The sequence below is a fragment of the Zonotrichia albicollis genome, chromosome 9 (genome assembly GCF_047830755.1).
Source record: "Zonotrichia albicollis isolate bZonAlb1 chromosome 9, bZonAlb1.hap1, whole genome shotgun sequence".
Taxonomy (NCBI): Eukaryota; Metazoa; Chordata; class Aves; order Passeriformes; family Passerellidae; genus Zonotrichia; species Zonotrichia albicollis.
In genome coordinates this window covers 15331869-15352449 of record NC_133827.1, presented here as the reverse complement: position 1 = coordinate 15352449, position 20581 = coordinate 15331869, and the positions used below count along the sequence as shown (strand labels likewise).

Below are 20581 nucleotides of genomic sequence, written 5' to 3'. Positions count from 1 at the left end.
ATGGCTGTGACTGCCTCTGACCACAGGGCTCTTTACCATCCCAGAAAGCCCAGGGAGGTCTCCATGGAGTCCCTGTCTGTGCCTGTGACATTCCAGCTCTGGAACAGCCTGGAGCCTCTTGGAAAGTCCCCATGGATTCCCTCTGAGGGTCTGTGACAAATCTGATCCTTAGCAGGCAATGACCACCAGGACCCTGTTGCTATGGTCAGTTTCCATGGCAACCATCACCAGACCCCTGTTGCTATGCTCAGTTTCCATGGCAGCTCCATGGAGACCCCATGCCAGGGGTGGTTGCCATGGACACCAGCTCAGGCCTGCAGCCAGAGCCCGTTGCCATGGCAACCATTGGCAGCCCCACCCCCAGGCTCATGGGATCCCAGAACCACAGAATTGGCTGAGCTGGGAGGGACCCATCAGGATCCTCCAGTCCAACTGCTGACCCTGCACAGGACACCCCAACTGTTGTGGTGTGTTTTTAGCTTTCAGGTCCCTTTTTCAGGTGTGCCAATAATCCCTTCTCCCTTTCCCCTCGCCCCTTGCTGAATGTGCCCTGTCAATCAGGCTAACATACCAGCAAGGCGTCGTGTGGTTGGTCGATTTCAAAGGATGCTCCTCAGGCCTGGGGGACATTGGCCCGTATAGGTGTCCCTAGTCCCTTGAGACCCTGCCCCTTTCACCTGGTTGGTAGCTCACCTGTCCCCTCCCCTTCCCCTGTCCCCGAGCTTACAAGGTTAATCAGACCATGCAGCCGGCATTCTGGTTGGAGCAGTTGCCCCGGTTCAGACCACTGTAACTATGGAATAAACATCTGGATATAACCCTCCAGCAGAATCCTCTCCTTTTTCTCTTCACCATCGCCAGAAGCTCTCTCTCCTGAGGTAAACGGAGTCCCTGAAAAGCCTGGACTCGTTCAGTGCTCTGCTGCAATTTCCAGCAGCCAAGGTATCTCTGGGGTGAATTACACTACAGTGCTGCCTTTGGCCCAGCAGCGAGGGTCAGAACTGGCCCAGGCACCATCTAACTGATAATATTGGGATTCATATTCCAATAATTGGCGTCCCTGGGGTGGGCAAAGCGACTCCGCAGCCCGAGAACGGACTCGCAGTACCTCAGAGAAGTTTCTGGCAGCCGTGCACCCAGCTGAAAGGAGTCTTGCTTCAAGACTCCCAGCTAGAGACTTTGGGAATACTCCCAGAAAAAGTTTCGTGGACTGTTCGGCGCCTCTGGAAAGCCCGGCTTCATAGTGGTGAGCAGATTTTCCAGAGGAAGAAGAGGGTAGCCTCTCTTGCTCAGGGAGAGGTCCTTTTCCGGTGGAGACCTGCCTGCCTAGACCCAGCCTACAGCTTCCATTTCACGTGAGTATATCTGCTTTCGGTAGAGCAGAAGCTCAAAAACAGACCCTGCCATGAGTTCTGTTCCTTTTTGCCTTTGCATTTTTGGCTGCGCAGCCCCACAGACGGGAATTCATTGCGTTCCAGGCTTTTAGCTTTCTGCCGCGTGTTTCACTGTCTTTTGGAATTCGCGCCGGAGCGGGATCGCTCTCTGCTGTTCCCCCCCGGCTCGGCAGCGTGCTCGGCTCTCCACACGTGTTTGGAGACTCTCTCTCTTTCTCTCTGCGGGGGAGGGGGGGGCTCTCGGCTCTCTGCTCCGCGGAGGACTCTCTTTCTCTCTCTGTGCGGGGGAGGGGGGGCTCTCTTTCCACGTGGCCGGGGGATCTCTCTCGGTGTGGGGTGGGGAGTGTTCTCTGCACACACGGCGCAGCGGTGGGGCCCCAGTTTCGGCTTGCCACGTGGAGTGGCTGCTCTCTCTGCTCCGCGGGAGGGCTGCATTCCACGGCGGGGGACGCTTTGTTTCTGCCTCGGTTCGGCAGGGCGTGCCCTGCTGCTGCTGCCCGGGAATTTTAAAAGCAGTATATACAGCTGCATTGTGAAGCTTTTGTCTGCTCGTTATCGCTTTCTATCTGTGGTTTTTGTTTTTAGAAATTGGTAGCTGATTTTAGCTTTGTTTTTAGTCAGGCGGGATTAAGTACTTTGTTTTTTACATCTAACATGGGTTCCAAACTTAGTATTGTACAAAGGGGAGTGTATTATAATATTGTTAGCATTTTAGTAAATGGTAATGTGAAATTCTCTAAAGGAAAATTGAAACAGTTTATAAGATGGCTTTTTCAGCAGTTCCCAAACATTTCCCCTGAAGAAATCCACAATATTCAATTCTGGGATAAAGTTGGGAATGAATTGATAAGCTTAGGACAATCTGGCAAATCACCCTCAGCTAAATTTGTGTTCTGGAGTTTACAAATTCGAACAGCATTGCTCAAACAAAAGGAAATGGAGAAAAAGCCAAATGTAAAGCCATGTACCTCTGCTCTCCCTGTTTCACCGTCTCCTAGCTCTAAAACCCCTAAACCTCTTTCCCCAAAACTTGGTATTTTAAAGAGTGCAAACTCATTGGGAAGTCGGCTCCCAGAGTGTGCAAGAATACCTGAGTTGTTTTGTTCACAAAGCCCTGGCCAGGCTGCATGGCTTTCCCAACCCCCTGTATCCCCTCCTCTAAAACCCAGAGCACGTGTTAGCTTTCCGGAGAGCAGTGATGCCCAAAATGGCCCCCAGTCCCTAGGGGGTCCACAAGATGGTGGATGCCACGTGGCATCTTCCCAAACCTGGTCTTCTTCTTCCCAAAATCCTCTTAAGCATTCAGAAATTCCATCCCCATCCCCCTCTCCTCCTGTTCCTCGTGACACCTTCCCCCCTTCCCCCCCCTTTCCTGCAGTACCCTTGGCTCCTCCCCTCTACTCCTCCCAGGGGGCGTCTGCTGACGTAATGTCACCAGGCGTCCCCGCCCCCTTCCAGCCCCTTGACCCCACCCCTTGTTCCCACGGTTTCCCCGCCCATTGCTGGCTCCCTGTCCCCGCCCCCTCCCCGGGTTCCCACAGTGGGGACGCACCCACTGCCTGTCCCCAAACCTGTAGCTGTGATCCCAATGCTTCTGATTCCAGGGATACAGAGCAGGAGACGGCAGACCCAATGCATAGTCCCATGTTGTCACTAGCTCCTGTTACGTTTCAGCCTGCAGCTCAAGCCGGGGCAGCTCCAACTGCTAATTGGAGCTCCTTTGGACGACAATTGATTAAAGAGATCTGTAAATCTCATAAAGAATATGGTCCACACAGTCCATATTTCCGTGGTCTTTTAAATTCTGAATTGAGTAGGACTGTGGTAGTCCCACATGATTTAAAACAGCTTTTTTCCTGCCTCATGACCTCCACGGAATTCAAATTATGGGAATCAGCATTGAAACAACTGCTAAAAGATGCTCTCCCAAGCTTACAGGCTGATCCAAACACAGTGAAAGACAACAGTGGTAACCCTATCACCATTGAGCACCTCTGTGGTGAGGGCCAGTGGTCTTCTCCCTCAGTCCAAGCTACTGCAATTCCTGCAGAAACACTCGAGAAGGTAAAAGAAGCAGCTGAAAAAGCATTCTTTTCCCTCCAACCTGAGGGGCCTTTTGAGCCCTATAGTAAAATTAAACAGCTACCATCAGAGCCTTTTTTGAAATTTGTAGAAAGGCTAACTAGAGCCATTGAAATACAGGTTAAAAAAGAAAATGCTAGGGAAGCAATTTTAGAGGAAATAGCGTTTGCAAATGCAAATGAACAGTGTCGAGCGGCAATCCTGAGCCTTCCTATAGAACCTCCCCCTACATTAAAAGATATGCTTTTAGTCTGTAACAGGAAAGTGCCTCTGATGAGTGTGGCTGAAGACACCAGACCAAGGCTGCTGCCAAGACCACTTCAGCGTGTTGCTGTTGCCAGCCGGCGCCTTTTCCCTCAGCACAGCAGTACCCTGGGCAGCAGCGGAGACCAGCAATGGTTGAGCCCACTAAACCATGCCTGCTTTGTAATAAGCTAGGACACTGGAGTAACCAGTGCCCCCTGAAAAGGGAATTTGATGAATTTAGAAATGGCAGAGGAGGAGAACTACAAGCCCTCCCTGGTGGTCAACAACAAAAAAACTGAGAATAAAGCGCCAGCCTGCCAGGTGTGCAGACATAAAAAGAGCAGGCCAAGAGAATAAGGGTAGCAAAACAAATCAAGCGCGCGGTAATATTAACATTTGTTTAAGTGAAGCAGGTTCTTCAAAGACCAAGTCTGCTAGTCCACTGTTGAAGGTGAAACAAAATAACCTTTGTTATGATTTAAGTGATCCTGTATTAACCTCATCTTCTGTCAATGAGCCTTACAGGTTGCAGCTGACAGAGTCACTCCACCTGAAGGACACTGACTGGCATTTTGTCTCTGTAAATCCTGAACAGAAGGGTGCTTGGAACCAAATTCGTTGTAAGTACATCGTCATTGGGACCAAACACACACCACAAGAGATCAAAATTGCTCCAGGATTGACAACATCAGATCCCAAGCAATTTGTTCTCGGCCTGAACTGTTTCCACCCACCCCTGTTTCTTCCCAAGGGACAAATTGTTGCTCAAACTATCCCTGTGCCATCTTTACCTGAAAATGTTGATAAACAAGGGCCCACAGTCGCCCGGGTCCAAGTTATTGGGACAGATAAACCAAAATTGTGGTGCAATGTCAGTGGGGGTGGGGAGTCTAAACGCATTGAGATGCTTGTAGACACAGGTGCAGGCTGCACAGTGATTCCAGTACAAGACTGGCCAGCACACTGGCCTTTACAAAATGTTGCCAGTCACCTTTGAGGTGTAGGAGGTCTGCAATTGGCAAGGCAATCCAAAAGCATTATTCAATTTGAGGGTCCAAACGGACAATTGGCAAATATCCGTCCATTTGTGTTAGATTATTCAGAACCTTTGTTAGGGAGAGATTTAATGGCCCAGTGGGGTGTCACAATTGATATTCCAGACTCTCCACAGCATTTTTGTGCAGCAGTCATTGAACAACAGCGCCCCACCCAAAAACTGAAGTGGAAAACAGACGAACCAGTTGATGTGAAACAGTGGCCACTCAGTAAACAAAAAATAAAAGTGCTTGAGGAACTAGTAGAAGAGCAACTAAGAAAGGGCCACATTGTGGAGACCATGTCCCCATGGAACTCTCCAGTGTTTGTCATCGAAAAAGCTGACAAAAAGAGGTGGCGACTCCTCTGTGACCTCCGACAAATTAATAATGTAATTGAAGATATGGGTTCTCCCCAGCCTGGTATGCCATCCCCAACAATGCTTCCCCAAGATTGGAAATTAGCTGTTATTAATATTAAAGATTGTTTTTTCCAAATCCCATTGCACCCTGATAATGCACTGCGTTTTGCATTCTCAGTCCCTTCTATCAATTTAGAAGCTCCTATGAAAAGGTACCATTGGACCGTTCTTCCTCAGGGATTAAAGGTATCTCCAGCTATCTGCCAGTGGTATGTCTCTTCCCTGCTTTCCCCAGTGCGTGCAGCCGCAGAGAAGGCCATCATCTATCATTATATGGATGATATCCTTGTGTGTGCCCCCAATGATGATTTACTCACACATGCTCTTGACCTAATGATCGATGCATTGATTGTTGCAGGGTTCAAGCTCCAGGAAAAGAAAATTCAAAAGATGCAACCTTGGAAGTATTTGGGCTTAGAAATTGGAAATAGGACCATTGTTCCTCAAAAACTAGAAATCAATCCAAGGATCAAGACTCTTGCGGATGTCCACAAGTTGTGTGGGTCTTTGAATTGGGTAAGACCATGGCTTGGTCTGACTAATGAAGACCTTGCCCCTCTTTTCAATTTATTGAAAGGGGGAGAGGACCCAGGTGCTCCTAGGTCTATTACCCCAGAGGCACGGAAAGCTCTAGAAAAGGTTCAGATTGCAATGTCCACAAGACAGGCCCACCGATGACGGCCTGACCTGCCATTCAAATTTATCATCCTAGGTAAGTTGCCACACCTCCATGGAATTATTTTCCAGTGGGAGGAAAAACAAACACCTAAGGCAAAGGACACACCAAAAAAGGACCGGGACCAGAGGGACTCTCTCTTGATCATAGAATGGGTTTTCCTCAGTCACAAAAGGTCCAAGAGACTGACAAAGCCTCAGGAGCTGTTAGCGGAACTGATCCGGAAAGCAAGGACCCAGATCAGGGAGTTAGCAGGATGTGATTTTAAGTGCATTCACATTCCAGTTGAGTTAAAATCAGGTCAAAATACTATGAAAATACTGGAACAATTGTTTCAAGAAAATGAGGAGTTGCAGTTTGCTCTGGATTCCTACTCAGGACAATTTTCGGTAGCGCGGCCCGCTCACAAATTGTTTGAACAAGATGTTCAATTTACTTTAAAATTAAGAACTGCTCTAAGTAGGAGACCTTTAAAAAGGGCTCTAACTGTCTTTACAGATGCGTCCGGGAGGTCCCACAAGTCTGTTATGACTTGGAAGGATCTGAAGCCCCAAACTGCCCATCCGATCAGCATTTTACTACTGCGCAAGAACATAATTTTGTTATCAAAATGCTTAGGCAGAGCCACAGACTGAAAATCAACCCTGAGCAGTCCTATCCCATTCCCATCCCATTAGCTACTCACGCGACCCCTAACACTAGAGCCATATCCCATATCACCGGCGGGTGGTCTCATGTTAGGTACAAGGGGATTCGCCCCCATCCACACTCAGGAATTGCTTATGATGCTGTATGGTAGGTTATTCATTAATCCGGAAGCAATCCTGGAATTATTGATAATGCTGTATGATAGGTTATTCATTAATCCAGAAGCAATCCTGGTGGATCCTTCTGTTTGAAGTTTGGTAAGCAGGGCAAACAATAAAGAGACATAGGGATAAGGGAATTGTCGAGCTAAGCATGATCAGAGCTAAAAATGTCAAACTGACCCTAAGAGCCGTGCCAATGTCAAACTGACCCTAAGAGCCGTGCCAAGCCATGGGAACCAAGCCAAGTACACCGGGAATTGACCATATTAGGATAAGAGTTCAAAAGTTTAAAGAGGAAGACTCATCAGAAGACCCGCGCCCATGAGGAAGGCATCGAAGGACCACCATGAATAATCCTCAAAATAGATGTCTCCGCCCACGCTCCGCCCACATCACGCCTCTTATGAATATGATGTAACCCTGCACCCAAGACTGTATAAAAGCTTGCTTCTGTTATGAGATAGCTAGAAATCCCTTTGTGATTTCTCCGACGCATCGTAATAAAATACCTCCTGTCTATGCTGACTTACTTGAGTCTCTTAGGCAGTTATTCTCGCCTTTTGGGGCAAAATTCGGCATCAGATCCTCAAACCCAGCAGTGGGAGACGGACATTGCTGAGGTGGAAGGTTCACCTCAGGTTGCTGAATTGGCTGCGGTTGTTAGGGCTTTTGAAAGGTTCTCAGAACCATTTAATCTGATTACAGACTCTGCATACGTGGCAGGAGTAGTATCCAGAGCAGATCAAGCAATACTGCAAGATGTATCTAACATTGCACTTTTTGAATTGCTCTCAAAACTGGTAAAGTTAGTCACTCACCGAGAGCAACCCTTTTATGTGATGCATGTCAGGTCACACACTGACTTGCCAGGGTTTATCGCTGAAGGCAACAGAAGGGCAGATGCTCTTGCTGCACCTGCAGTGATGGCCACTCTCCCAAATGTTTTTGAACAGGCAAAAATCAGCCACCAGCTTTTCCACCAAAATGCACCTGGCCTGGTTCGTCAGTTTAACATCACTCGAGAACAGGCCAAAGCGATTGTGGCCACGTGCCCGAATTGCCAACAACATGCACTCCCTACAGTGAGTACGGGAGCAAACCCAAGGGGACTGAACAGTTGTGAACTGTGGCAAACAGATGTAACACACATACAGTCTTTTGGATGGCAGAAATACGTTCATGTTAGTGTAGATACCTTTTCTGGAGCGGTCTATGCTTCTGCCCACACAGGAGAATCAACTATTGATGCTATTAAGCACCTCTTACAGGCTTTTTCTTTCATGGGAATCCCCAGAGAGCTGAAAACTGATAATGGGCCTGCTTATAAATCCAAGGAATTCGGGAGCTTCCTGCAGCAATGGGGAGTAGAGCACAAAACCGGCATCCCCTACTCCCCCACAGGTCAAGCCATTGTAGAAAGAACTCACCGTGATATTAAAAGGGTCCTGGACCAGCAACAACAAGTTCTGAAAGTAGAACCTCCCCACATCTGGTTATCCAGGGCACTATTCACAATCAATTTTCTGAATTGTTCTTTTGACAGCCTGAACCCACCCATCCTACGCCACTTTGGGGGGAGCAGTCACAGGTTGATGAAAGAAAAACCTCCGGTTTTAGTAAAGGACCCTGAGACTTGGAAAATGGTGGGACCTTACAAATTGGTTACTTGGGGACGTGGATACGCCTGTGTGTCCACCCCCTCTGGTTTAAGGTGGGTTCCTTCCAAATGGGTAAAGCCCTATGTTCCCAAAGTCTCAGAGAAATCTACAGAAGCACCCCAGGTTGCTCATGCTGCCTGGAGAAGAAAACGCCACACACGTTCTCTGGAGGAAATTCCATTTAAGCCTCCTATCTGGAATAGTTTGTAATATATGTTTGTCTCAACTTCCTTGTACCAGTTTAGATCCCACTGTTCGTGTGTAGCCTCGAGACGCCATGAGACCGAGCCTGCTTCTCGTCCTACTCGTGATCATCCCACCTACGATCTCCTACATAGTACCGCAGCCCAAACCACATATGGACTACCTTGACAAAGGTTCTCGGACATCAACAGAGAAACTGACAACTGGCTGAATGGACTGTTCAAAGGCTGGGGACTCGCGGGCTGGTTGAGATCTGTTCTGAAAATTGTGTTTTTAGTGCTGTTTATTTTAGTTATAGTTATTGTAGTTGTTAGCATTGGTTTTGGACTAATCAAACGCATAGTTCTCAAGTTAATTTCAAGCTCATCCCCCCCTCCTGAAGTCTACCATTTGGAAGCCCTCCGTGCTCCAATACATGACCTAGAAGCCTCAGTGGAAAACACTGACCCTCCCGTAGAAGAAGAGCCGATTTACGAACTTAATTTGGCAATCATTGTGCACCATAAACACAGTCCTCTTCTTTTTAAACAAAACTAGGGGGAGATGTTGTGGTGTGTTTTTAGCTTCCGGGTCCCTTCCTCAGGTGTGCCAATATTCCCTTCTCCCTTCCCCCTCGCCCCTTGCGGAGTGTGCCCTGTCAATCAGGTTTAACATTCCAGCAAGGCGTCGTGTGGTTGGTCCCTCAGGCCTGGGGGATATTGGATAGGTGTCCCTAGTCCCTTGAGACCCTGCCCCTTTCACCTGGTTGGTAGCTCACCTGTCCCCTCCCCTTCCCCTACCCTGAGCTTAAAAGGTAAATCAGACCATGCGGCCGTATTCTGGTGGAGCAGTTGCCCCGGTTCAGATCTCTGTAACCATGGAATAGACATCTGGATATAACCCTCCAGCAGAATCCTCTCCTTTTTCTCTTCACCATCGCCAGAAGCTCTCTCTCCTGAGGTAAACATAGTCCCTGACAAGCCTGGACTTGCTCAGTGCCCTGCTGCAATCTCCGGCAGCCGAGGTATCTCTGGCGTAAAGCACCACAGAAGCCGCCTTTGGCTCAGCAGCGAGGGTCACACTGACCCAGGCACAATCTAACTGGCTATATTGGGATTCATATTCCAATACTAGCTAAACAGTCCACATCCCTTCCTGGACTGTTTCTCCTCTCCTGTTTCTGTGACCATCTCGAACCTGCTCCGGACTGGGACCCGGGAACACCAAAGGTTTGGCTGCAGCAGCTGCCCCAGCACTGGAGGGATTGAGAACAGAGCAACCACCCCTGAAAGAGACTTTCTGATTTTGCCATCTTTCTCAGAGTGGTGTCATCTGGTATTGTTCATTTTGTGTGCTGGGGGATGCTGTGCCAGTCAAATAAACATGTTCTTTCCACCTCTCTCCGAGGAATTCTTCCCGAACCAGTTGGAGGGGAGGGGCAGTGTGGGTTTGCTTTCTGGAGGGGCCCTCCTTTGCAGATTCTTTAAAAAACTTGCCCTAAACCAGGACAACAGGAAAGGCAGTTTCTGCTGGAGCAGGAGGCTCTGCCTGCAATGGGCTCCAACAACTCCAGCAAGGCCATGCTGACTTCAAAATTGCTTCCTAGAGCACTATATTCTAATAATTGTTATAGCTCCTGAAATGTGGAGTAAATAACTGTGCTGGTGATCTTTCCATCTGATCATGATCAGAATAAGCCAGAGACATATAAATTCATCTGGTATTCTATCATGAATCCTGCAGGACAAATTCTGTTAGTCGAATTCCACCTGTTCAATCTTTTACACATTTGACAAATTCTGGGGCTGAGATTGGATCCAGCAACTCCCAGTCTCCTCTCTTTGAAGGAATTTTAGAAGTCTAGGGGTCCTGCAAAGGTCTGAGGATCCATGGAGGCTGTTGGAAGTCATTTCTCCACCTCATGTCTCAGCAGGAGTTTTTCCAATAAAGAAATGAGGCTTTTGCCTGAAGCTCCCACTGTGCCCATGACAGAAACCCCGGTGAGTGTCTGGGACATCCTGGCTCTTTGGGAGCATGGGGACTCCTGGGATGTCACCGTGGAGCCCCTGTGAGTGCCTGTTCAAGATGGGTGCCTTTGCAGCACAAGGTCCCCTGGGATGTCACCATGGAATGGCTGTGACTGCCTCTGACGACAGGGCTCTTTAACATCCACAGAAAGCCCTGGGAGGTCTCCATGGAGCCCCTGTCTCTGCCTGTGGCATTCCAGCTCTGGAACAGCCTGGGGACTCATGGAAAGTTCCCATGGAACCTCTGTGAGGGCCTGTGACAAACCTGATCCTTAGCAGGACACCATCACCAGCCTCCTGTTGCTATGGTCAGTTTCCATGGCAACCATCACCAGGACCCCCTGTTGCTATGGTCAGTTTCCATGGCAGCTCCATGGAGACCCCATGCCAGGGGTGGTTGCCATGGACACCAGCTCAGGCCTGCAGCCAGAGCCCGTTGCCATGGCAACCATTGGCAGCCCCATCCCCAGGCTCATGGGATCCCAGAGCCACAGATTTGGCTGAGCTGGGAGGGACCCATCAGGATCCTCCAGTCCAACTGCTGGCCCTGCACAGGACACCCCAACAATGCCAGCCTGGGCCTGGCAGCGCTGTCCAAACGCTGCTGCAGCTCAGAGAGCCCTGGAGCTGGGACCCTTCCCTGGGGAGCCTGGGCAGGGCCCCAGCAGCCTCTGGGCAAAAACCTTTTCCGGACATCCAACCTGAGCCTGCCCCAACTCAGCTGCAGCCATTCCCTCCGCTCCTGTCCCTGGGCACCAGAGGGAAGAGGTTCCCACAGCCCCAGCCAGGGACCCGCTCCCAAGGCTGTTGCCATGGCCACCAGGGCTGGGACCTGCTGGGATGCTCAGTTTCCAGGGCTCAGGGTTCAGGAATGGGATTCCCCAATTTCCTGCTCCTGCTAAAACTGCACTGCCCTTGCTGCCATCCCGCCTCCCATGGAAAGCACAAAAGGCAAAGATCCTGGGCTGGGATAAGAACAATTTACTGAGAACACCAACGAGATAAGGAACAAACGAAAACAGAAACAATATTGATAACAGAAGGGACTGTTTACAGGAAAAACTACAACACAACTTTCTGGGTCTTCCTGGCCACAATTTCCCCTTCCTGGAAATTTCACCCTTCTCCTCAGGGAGAGAGAGAGTCCATTTCCTGCCCCTGGGAATGACCTGATGTGGGAGTGAATGTAATGACAGGGCCATGGCCAGACCTTCCTGTTTTTCCATCCCACATCATGTCATTGGCAGGGACAGGAAAAGGTAAAGGTGTCTTCCCAGCATGGATCATGGGAACATGGATCATCAGGGCTCTTCCCAACAAGGATACTCCAATGATTGGAGTTGGGGCAGTGCATAATATTCTCCCGCACTTGGGGCATTGGAGGCCTTCCCTTTCCAGTGCCTCCATTGGTGACTGGTCAAGTGAGAGCTCTGGGTGAAGCTCTTCCCACACTGGGGACACTCGTAGGGCCTCTCCCCAGTGTGGATGCGCCAGTGGATGATGAGGTGGGAGTTGCGCTTGAAGCCCTTCCCACACTCAGGGCAGCGGAAGGGCCTCTCCTCTGTGTGAATCCGCTCATGCAGGAGGAGATTGGAGCTGATGTGAAACCTCATCTGACACTGGGAACACTCGTAGGGCCTCTCCCCAGTGTGGATGTGTTGGTGTGTGATGAGTTCTGACCTGTAGCTGAAGCCCTTCCCACACTCCCCACACTCGTAGGGCCATTCCCCGGTGTGGATGCTTTGATGGCGGATCAGGGTGCTGCTCTGCCTGAAGCTCTTCCCACATTCCAAGCACTTGTAGCGCTTCTCCCCATCATGAAGCTGCTCATGGACCACCAGCTCTGAGCTCTGGCTGAAGCTCTGACCACCTTCTTGTCTAAGGGAGGGTCTTTCCTCCTCAGAGCACCCCAGACTGGGTTTGGAGCACCTCTTCCTATGGAATCTCTGGGGATTTTCCTCCCCATTGAATTCCAGTGCCCTGGAGTCACTCATCACGGCCTCTTTCACAAGGTTCTTCTTTGGGGATTTGTCCTCCCTGGTTTCCATCCTCAGCTTCTTGTCTGGGAGAGGAAAGACAAGGAGAGGATGGGATTTGCCTCCGTGCCACAGGGGAGGGGAAGGAGATTCCCTCAGAGCATCCCCAGCACGATAGTGTTGGCAGCAGGGTTGTCCTGCAGCTGGGGGCCATGCTGGGCTGGGAGATGGAGCAGGAGAGAGGGGGAATGGGGCACTGACTTCCTCCTCACCTATCTGGGTATCCCAGGGATCCTTCCTCTTCCTCACAGCCTCCTTCTCCATCCAGTCAAGGTTTGGGAATGGGAAATCCCATTCTGGGAAGAAAACAAGGAATGAGTACATTTACGTTTCCACTGGGTTTAAGGCAAACCTGGGGAGGGTCTAAACCAGAATTACAATTTAAAAGAAAATGAAGATCCAGGCAACAATATAGAAACTCTGCCTTAAACTGACAGAGTCAGGATATAACCTGACACCCTGTTGGTCAGGGTTGTGGCAGCCGTCCCAATAAATGGTGGCTGCAGTCCTGTTGGAGAGATGAACGTGGTTCTGTCAGAGCAGTGATCCTGTAGAAGGATCTGGTCTTCCTCTGAAGGTCCAGTGGTGGTTCTGGAGCTCTTGTCCTCTGGGAATCCAGAAGGCAAGCTGCTCCTGGTTGTAGCAAGGCTCAGCTTATATCCAGGTAGGAATGCTTGGTTCCTCCCCCTGGGCGGAGCATCCCACAATGGGATGATGGAATTTTATCAGTCCTGCAGTGACACTCAATGGCCCATTCACAGAAGATATCTCCCCTGGAGGGCGTTATCAGGGTTGAGTCATGGAAGAGATAAAGAACACTGTCTTGCCTGTTTATAGCAGTTGATGAAGATGGGGATTGAAAACATGCATTTGGTTACATCTTGCATGGCAACCTGAAACAGTGGGGTAATCCCTGCTCAGGGGGCTGAACACCACCCCCCCTTACCCAAACTGGCTCAGGTGTAAAACCCCCACCCTGGGAAGGCCACACACACAGGGACAATGTCACACTTGCCCTGCTCCACATGAGGTCTCTGTCCCTTGTCACTCATCCTTTCTCTTTCTTTCCATCTCTCTACGTCACATTTACTGTTCAATAAAATCCGTTTTGGATTTTGTCACGTTAGTACTTTAATTGGGGCAGTGGCATCTCTCTAACAATTTTCTTAACCAAATTGCCATAATATTTTGGCAATGATATTTTGGCAGTGAATTCAGGGCACTGTTCTCTGACCCCAAGTGCCTTTGACAACAGCATGGCTCCCTCCACTGATGAGGTTGTGGTTCTCTCTGGAAGAACTCTTGGAAACTTGGACACAGTCCCTCCTTCCTCCTGGGGAGCTTATGGAGCTTATAAAATTTTATTTCTTTATGGAAGAAATTATGAGGAAAATGGCTTTTATGGGTGGCCACTGTAAAGAAAATAATTTGCTGTCTTTCTTTATAAAGTTGTTAAAATCACTGGAGGAAACGGAGCAAATGTTACCAGTGAGACTGACAAGGTTCAGTCACCCCACGGTGAGGAATACAAGGCGGCTGAAAGTCCCAGAAGAAGCCCAGCTCAAGTAGATAAATTTCCGAATAAGTCCTGAATTCCCAGGCTTGGGGGCATTACCAAATGTGACAATCATTATTCTCTTTATCCCTGTCACCTTTGTGACTGCTACACAGAACTTTCCATTCCTTTTAATAATCTGTATTGGGCCAAATTTCCACTTTCCTGTTATCGGAACTGGCCAGCAGCTGAGCTGGAGATGTGCAGGAAGCAATAAATATTGGAATTGCCACATCACTGCTTGGATTGTCAGTTTATTTATATTTGGGATTTGTTTGTGCTTTCATCCCAAGTTACTATTGGGAAGAGCATACATTCTTCAAAGTGATTTTGCAGAGTCAAGATTGATTTCTGCCAAGTTTATTTTGTCCAGTACCCAGGAGATGCTCAAGGGGTCTCTGTGCCTCTCACACTGGGGGATACTTGGGAGGGGTTTGGGGGGGGGTTTCCTGTCCCTGTCACCCCAGGCCATTCCCCAGGGGGTCTCCCTCCCTCTCACCCCTGTGCCAGGGGGTGCTCGGGGCAGTCTCTGTCCCTCTCAGCCCAGGGGATGCTCGGGGGTCTCTGTCCCCTCACCCTGGGGGACGCTCGGGGGATCTCCATCCCTCTGGCCTCAGGCAATGCCTGTGCAGGGCTGGGGACCAGGGGCTCTGTGTCCCTCTCACCGCTGAGGGTGCTCAGGGCTGGGGGGGCTCTCCAACCTTCTCACACCTGGGGAGGCCGGGGGGGTCTCTGTCCCTCTCAGCCCTGCTGTGACCCCACCCAAACATCATCGGGGTCAGAGGGACAGAGACACCCCCAAAGCCCCAGAAGGGCTGAACCTAGAATTTGCTTTGGGGCTGAGGATTTAGGGAGGGGCTGGAATTGGGGCTGGGGTTGGATTTTGGGCTGAGATTTGGATTAGAGCTGGGATTGGGGTTGAGGCTGGACATGGGAGTGGCTTTAGGGATGCGGTTGGGATTGGGTCTAGGGCTAGACAAGTCTGGCACTGGGATGTGATTAAATACAGAACTGTGAGTGTGTCTATACGTGGAGTGAGACTGAGACCAGGACCAGAGTCAGGTTTGGGATTCAGCTCACCCAGACTGGGACAGGGGGAATGTTACGCTGGGAAGGTTTGGGGAATTTCCTTGTTTGGGGAAAAACAAGCTGTGAATGCCTTGGGTTGGGGATTCCTCCCACCCAAGTCAATTTCTAGAAGTCGCCTGATGTCCAAAAATCAAGAATGAATCAAAAAAACCAACCAGGAGTTTCCCATTTCCAGTCTCATCCCTCTTGGGTTACGGTTGGTCCCCCATCTCAGGGCTGCTGGGGATCCCTTTTGTCCTGGGGATCCCTCCTCTCCAAGGTCCTGCTTATGGATTCTGGGAGGTTCTGGGGTCCCAAGGTCCCCCTCTCCAGCCTCCCCTCAATCCAGTAACTTGAGGTTCCCCCTTCTTTCCACCACCCTGTTCTGGTTTAGGGCAAATTCGGTTGAAACCCTCCAAAAGGAGTTTCCTCTAGAATGCCGATTCAGCAGCCCCACCCTCAGCCAGTCTGGGAAAATATTTCCGGGAAGAAAAGTGGAAAAAAAACTTTATTCTACAGGCAAAGCATTCACCAGCACAAAAATTGAACAATATTAAGCAGTAAAACCTCCTGCTGCTCCAAAATAGATGACAAACTCCGAAAGTCCTTCCTTGGGTTGTAGCTCTGCCCATTCAGTGCCTTATCAGTCTCTTATCAGTCTCTTATCGATCTCTTATCAGTCTCTTATCAGTCCATCCAGCGCTGGAAATGCCTCAGCCCAGGCCCCTCCTAGTGGGCTTCAGGGAGGAGCTGCCAGTGGTGTGCTGGTTGTTCAGTCCAGAGCAGGTTTAAACAGCTCCAAAGAAAAAGAAAAACCCCAGTCCAAGGAACTTCTCTGCCTCAGCGAGCTAAAAACTAACTAAAAGCAAAGGAGAGCTCTGTCCTGCTCTCAGTCCATCCAGCAGCTGGAATGTAGAGGAGTGCGGGTTCTTCCTCCTCCTCTTCTCTCTCAGAACCAGCCTTAAAGGTGCAGAACTCATTTCTGGGCTAAACAGACCGATGGGGGTACGAGCATCATGAAGTCACCCCAGGACACCCCTGTCAGGGTCAGGGAGTCCCGTCCCCACCTCATCTCCGGGCTGCCGGGGGTCCCCCAGTTCCGGTATCGCCCCTTCCCCTCTCCCCGCCCCGGGGGTCCCCCATTCCACAGCCCCGGCTCTCACAGGGATCCCCAAAACCAATGTCCCGCACCGTCGGTACCGAGCCATCCCCACGTGGAGCCCCAGGGACCCTCCCGAGGGGCGATCGCGGCTCCTCTCCCCCCGAAAAAGCTCCTCTTGGAGAGCCCGGAGATATCCGGGGCTCGAGTCCGGGATCTGCCGGCTCCGAACACTCTCCAAAAAACCCTCCTGGAGACCCCTGGCTGGAGCCGGGGCGAGCTCGGCCTCCGCCCTCCCCTGCGGCTCGGGGCTGGGGGCGATGCTCCCGGGGCAGGGGGTGCTGCAGGCTCGGCGTGCGGGCGCTGCGAGCGCCGCGATTCTCCCGCTCCTGCTCCTCCTCTCCCTCCTCTTCCTCCCGCATTTCCTCCGCTCCCAGCCCGGGCCCCCCATTCCCACCGCTCTGCCCCGCGGCCCCGCAGCACCGGCTGCTGGGTGGGGGAGCCCCCGATCGGCCCCAGGGCTGGGCAGGGGGCTCGGGGACCCCCCTGGGGCGGATCCGTCCCCCGGCCCGAGCCCCAAATTCCGCTCCGGGGCCGCCGGGCTCTGCGGACCCGCCTGGCAACCGGTGAGTCATCGGAGAGAAAAGCTCTAGTTGGCTGGAAATTGTTTACCGCGTCCTCTGATTGGCTGGAATTGTAAAAGTCGCTACGCCCTGCGGGTGTTCCTGGGAGCTGCGGAGGCCAGGCGGGAGCCTTTTCCTGTTTCTTTCTGTTCTCTGAGACCTCTTCCCGATTTCTTTCTCTCCCTTTCTCCTCCCCATTTCTTGTTCCGTTCAGTCCACGTTCAATAATCGTCGGTTGCTGTCCCACGCTCTCATTCGCTCCTTCACTGGGGCAGAGGCGTCTCTCCCTCGCGGGATCGTAATCCATGGACAGGGTCCCTTCCCACCCCAGTCCTTCCAGGACTCGCTTCTATTTCCTCCCTCCCTCTGTTTCCAGAGGGGAAGGTGCTGGAAAATGTCCATCCACGCCACCTTTGCTGTGTGCTCTGGGAGCCCACAGAGCTGCTGGATCTTCTCCCCTTGGGAGAGAAGCTCCTTGGGAGGCACGGCAGGAGCAGCTCCCTGGGAGCCTCGGGAATGCCCCTCTGGAATCCACGGCACACACTGCCAGGGTCTGGAATTCCAGTTCTCAGCTATGAAAAGATGTTCCTGCCCTTGAGGGCAAAGCTGTCAAGAAGGAGCCAAAAGCCAAGTGGAGCAAGATCTTACAGTGGCATTTCACTGCCAGCCTTCCTAACTTCACCCATGGCTGCTGTAGCTCCTGAATTGGGAATTAAATCCGGGCATGGTCTTTGGTGTGAGCTGCCCTGGGTCAAGGGAGACACTGAGAGAGAAACAGAGCAGGCAAAGAGAGGCAGGAGAGAACGGAGGGCACAAACACAATCAGCTGAGAAGGTGGCACTCTGAAAACAGACCAGAACTGACTGAAAAGGAATATTAACAGACAGGAATAATTTTGCACCTTTTATTTACTATCAAAATACAATTTCTTCCCCTTCTCACAAATCTCTTGCCAGTGTCATTCAGCAGGGCTGTCAGAAAGTCCATCATTCTGGGTGGATGTTCCAGGCTGCAGCCACAAGGAAAGAGGGAATGGGGATTTTCCTGCCCCTGGGGAGTTTGACATCCTCAGCTGAGGAGAGGAGGATGCACCAGAAGGAAAGGGCAACTGGGCTTCACCCTCCCACAGGAAAAATGGGGCGGGGGAATCTTTCATCCTGTCTGCTGCTGCTCCCACAGGGATGTGAGGGCTGATCCCAGAGCCCCAAGGGTCACAGTCAGGGCTGCCCTCAGGGAATGCTCGCCTGGTATGGAGGGGCAGTGTGGGAGCACCTGGATCTTGGGGCAGCCAGCTGCTCCCCATGTTTGGAGGTGCCTGAGGAGGGCTGGAACAACGCCAGGGACATCCTGCAGTGACATCCCCCCTGTCCTGCCCTGGGTGAGCTCAGTCCCAAACCTGACCTTGATCCTGGTCTCAGTCTCACTCCATGTTTAGACACACTCACAGTTCTATATTTAATCTCATCCCAGTGCCAGACTTGTCTAGCCTTAGACCCAATCCCAGCCCCAGCCCTAAAGCCAATCCCATGTCCAGCCTCAACCCCAATCCCAGCTCTAATCCAAATCTCAGCCCCAACTCCAACCCCAGCCCCAATTCCAGCCCCTTCCTAAATCCTCAGCCCCAAACCAAACCCAGGTTCGGCCCTTCTGGGGGTTTGGGGGTGTCTCTGTCCCTCTGACCCCGATGATGTTTGGGTGGGGTCACAGCAGGGCTGAGAGGGACAGAGACCTCCCCGGCCACCCCAGGGGTGAGAAGGTTGGAGAGCCCCCCCAGCCCCGAGCACCCTCAGTGGTGAGAGGGACACAGCCCTGCACAGGCATTGCCTGAGGCCAGAGGGACGGAGACCCCCCGAGCATCCCCCAGGCTGAGGGGACAGAGACCCCCGAGCATCCCCTGGGCTGAGAGGGACAGAGATTGCCCCGAGCACCCCCTGGCACAGGGGTGAGAGGGAGGGAGAACTCCCAGGCATTATCTGGGGTAAGAATGATGGAGACCCCCTGGGGAATGGCCTGCGGTGACAGGGACAGGGACAGGGACAATCCCTGGGGAATGGCCTGGGGTGACAGGGACAGCCCTTGGGGAATGGACTGCGGATGACATAGACAGGGACAAACCCCCCAAACCCCTCCCAAGCATCCCCCAGGGCGAGAGGCACAGAGACCCCTCGAGCATCCCCTGGGCACTGGACAAAATAATTTGGCAGAAATCATACTTAATTCTGCATATATCACTTTGATGAATATTTGATTTTCCCACAAGTCAGATGTGATGGAAATGCAAACAAATCCCAAACATTAATAAACCGACAGTACAAGCAATTTTGTGGCAATTCCAAGTTCCACTGGTTCCTGCACAGCTCCAGCTCAGCTGCTAGCACATTCTGATAAAAGTGTAAATTCAGCCCAATACAGATATCATTAAAAGGAAAGTAAACTATTTGCAGCTGTCACAAAGGCGACAGGGATGAAGAGAAAAATGATTCTCACATTTCGCAAAGCACTCAAGCCTGGGAATTCAGGAGTTATTTGGGAATTTAGCTCCTTGAGCTGAGCATCTTGTTGGACTTTTAGCAGCCTTGTTTTCCTCACCATGGGGTGAATGAACCTTGTCAGTCTCACTGGTATCATTTGCTCCCTTTCCTCCTGTGATTTTAAAAAACATTTCAAGGAATGATGTCGCAGACATTTTTTTTCATAAAATCCTCCCTTTTGGGATTTGTCCTTTCTGGGAAGCTGGGGCCCTAGAAGAAAAATGCAAACAACAATTATCTGCTGATGTGGAATGTAACAGGAGCATCTGTGATTGGTCTTCTGTGAGTGTTTGGATTTGCTGACCACTCACGGGAGAGTTGGTCCTTGCTTTCTGCTGGACACAGAACTTTGTTATTCAATCTTTTCTTTCTATTCTTAGCTTAGCAAGCCTCGGAAACTTTTCTCTTTATTGCTTTTAGTATAATTATAATGTATTACATATCATATATCAATAAATCCAGCCTTCTGATCATGAACCAAGATTCTTGTCCACTTCTCTCATCCTGAAGACCTTCATCAGGTCGCTGTAATAGAAGGACAACAAAATATTTTCTTTACACTCCGGGCCCACAAAGGCAATTTACCTCATTGGTTCTCCCATAAGTCACTCAGAGGATGCTGCAGCCCTATTTCAAAGATTTCCTTTAGAGAGAACCACACCCTCCTCAGAGGAGGGAACCATGCTGTTGTCAAAGGCACGTGGGGTCAGAGAACAGTGCCTAAAGTCACTGTGCCAAAATAATTTCACAGTCTGGTGAGTCTGGTTAAGAAAAGTGTTAGAGAGATTCCTCTGCCCCAATTGAGGTGATAATGAGACCAAACCCAAAATGAATTTAATTGAACAGTAAATGGAATAGAAAAGGGGGGACAGGAAGGGAATGACAGGAAAAAGAGCCTTCCCCTGGGACAAGGTAAGTGTGATATTGTCCCCTGTGTGTGTGCCCTTCCCAGGGTGTGGGTTTTACAGCTGAGCCAGTTTGGGTAAGGGGGGTGGTGTTCACCCCCTGAGCAGGGATTACCCCACTGTTTCAGGCTGCCATGCAAGATGTAACCAAATGCATGTTTTCAATCCCCATCTTCATCAACTGCTATAAACAGGTGGGGCAGTGTTCTTTATCTCTTCCATGACTCAGCCCT

At 50.8% G+C, this 20581-nt stretch overlaps 1 protein-coding gene across 1 annotated transcript in view; it reads left to right on the top strand.

Moving 5' to 3' along the window:
* The window catches only part of LOC141730047 (uncharacterized), a 311523-nt gene that overhangs the window by 289341 nt on the left and 1601 nt on the right, over positions 1-20581 (top strand). The window lies entirely within an intron of this gene.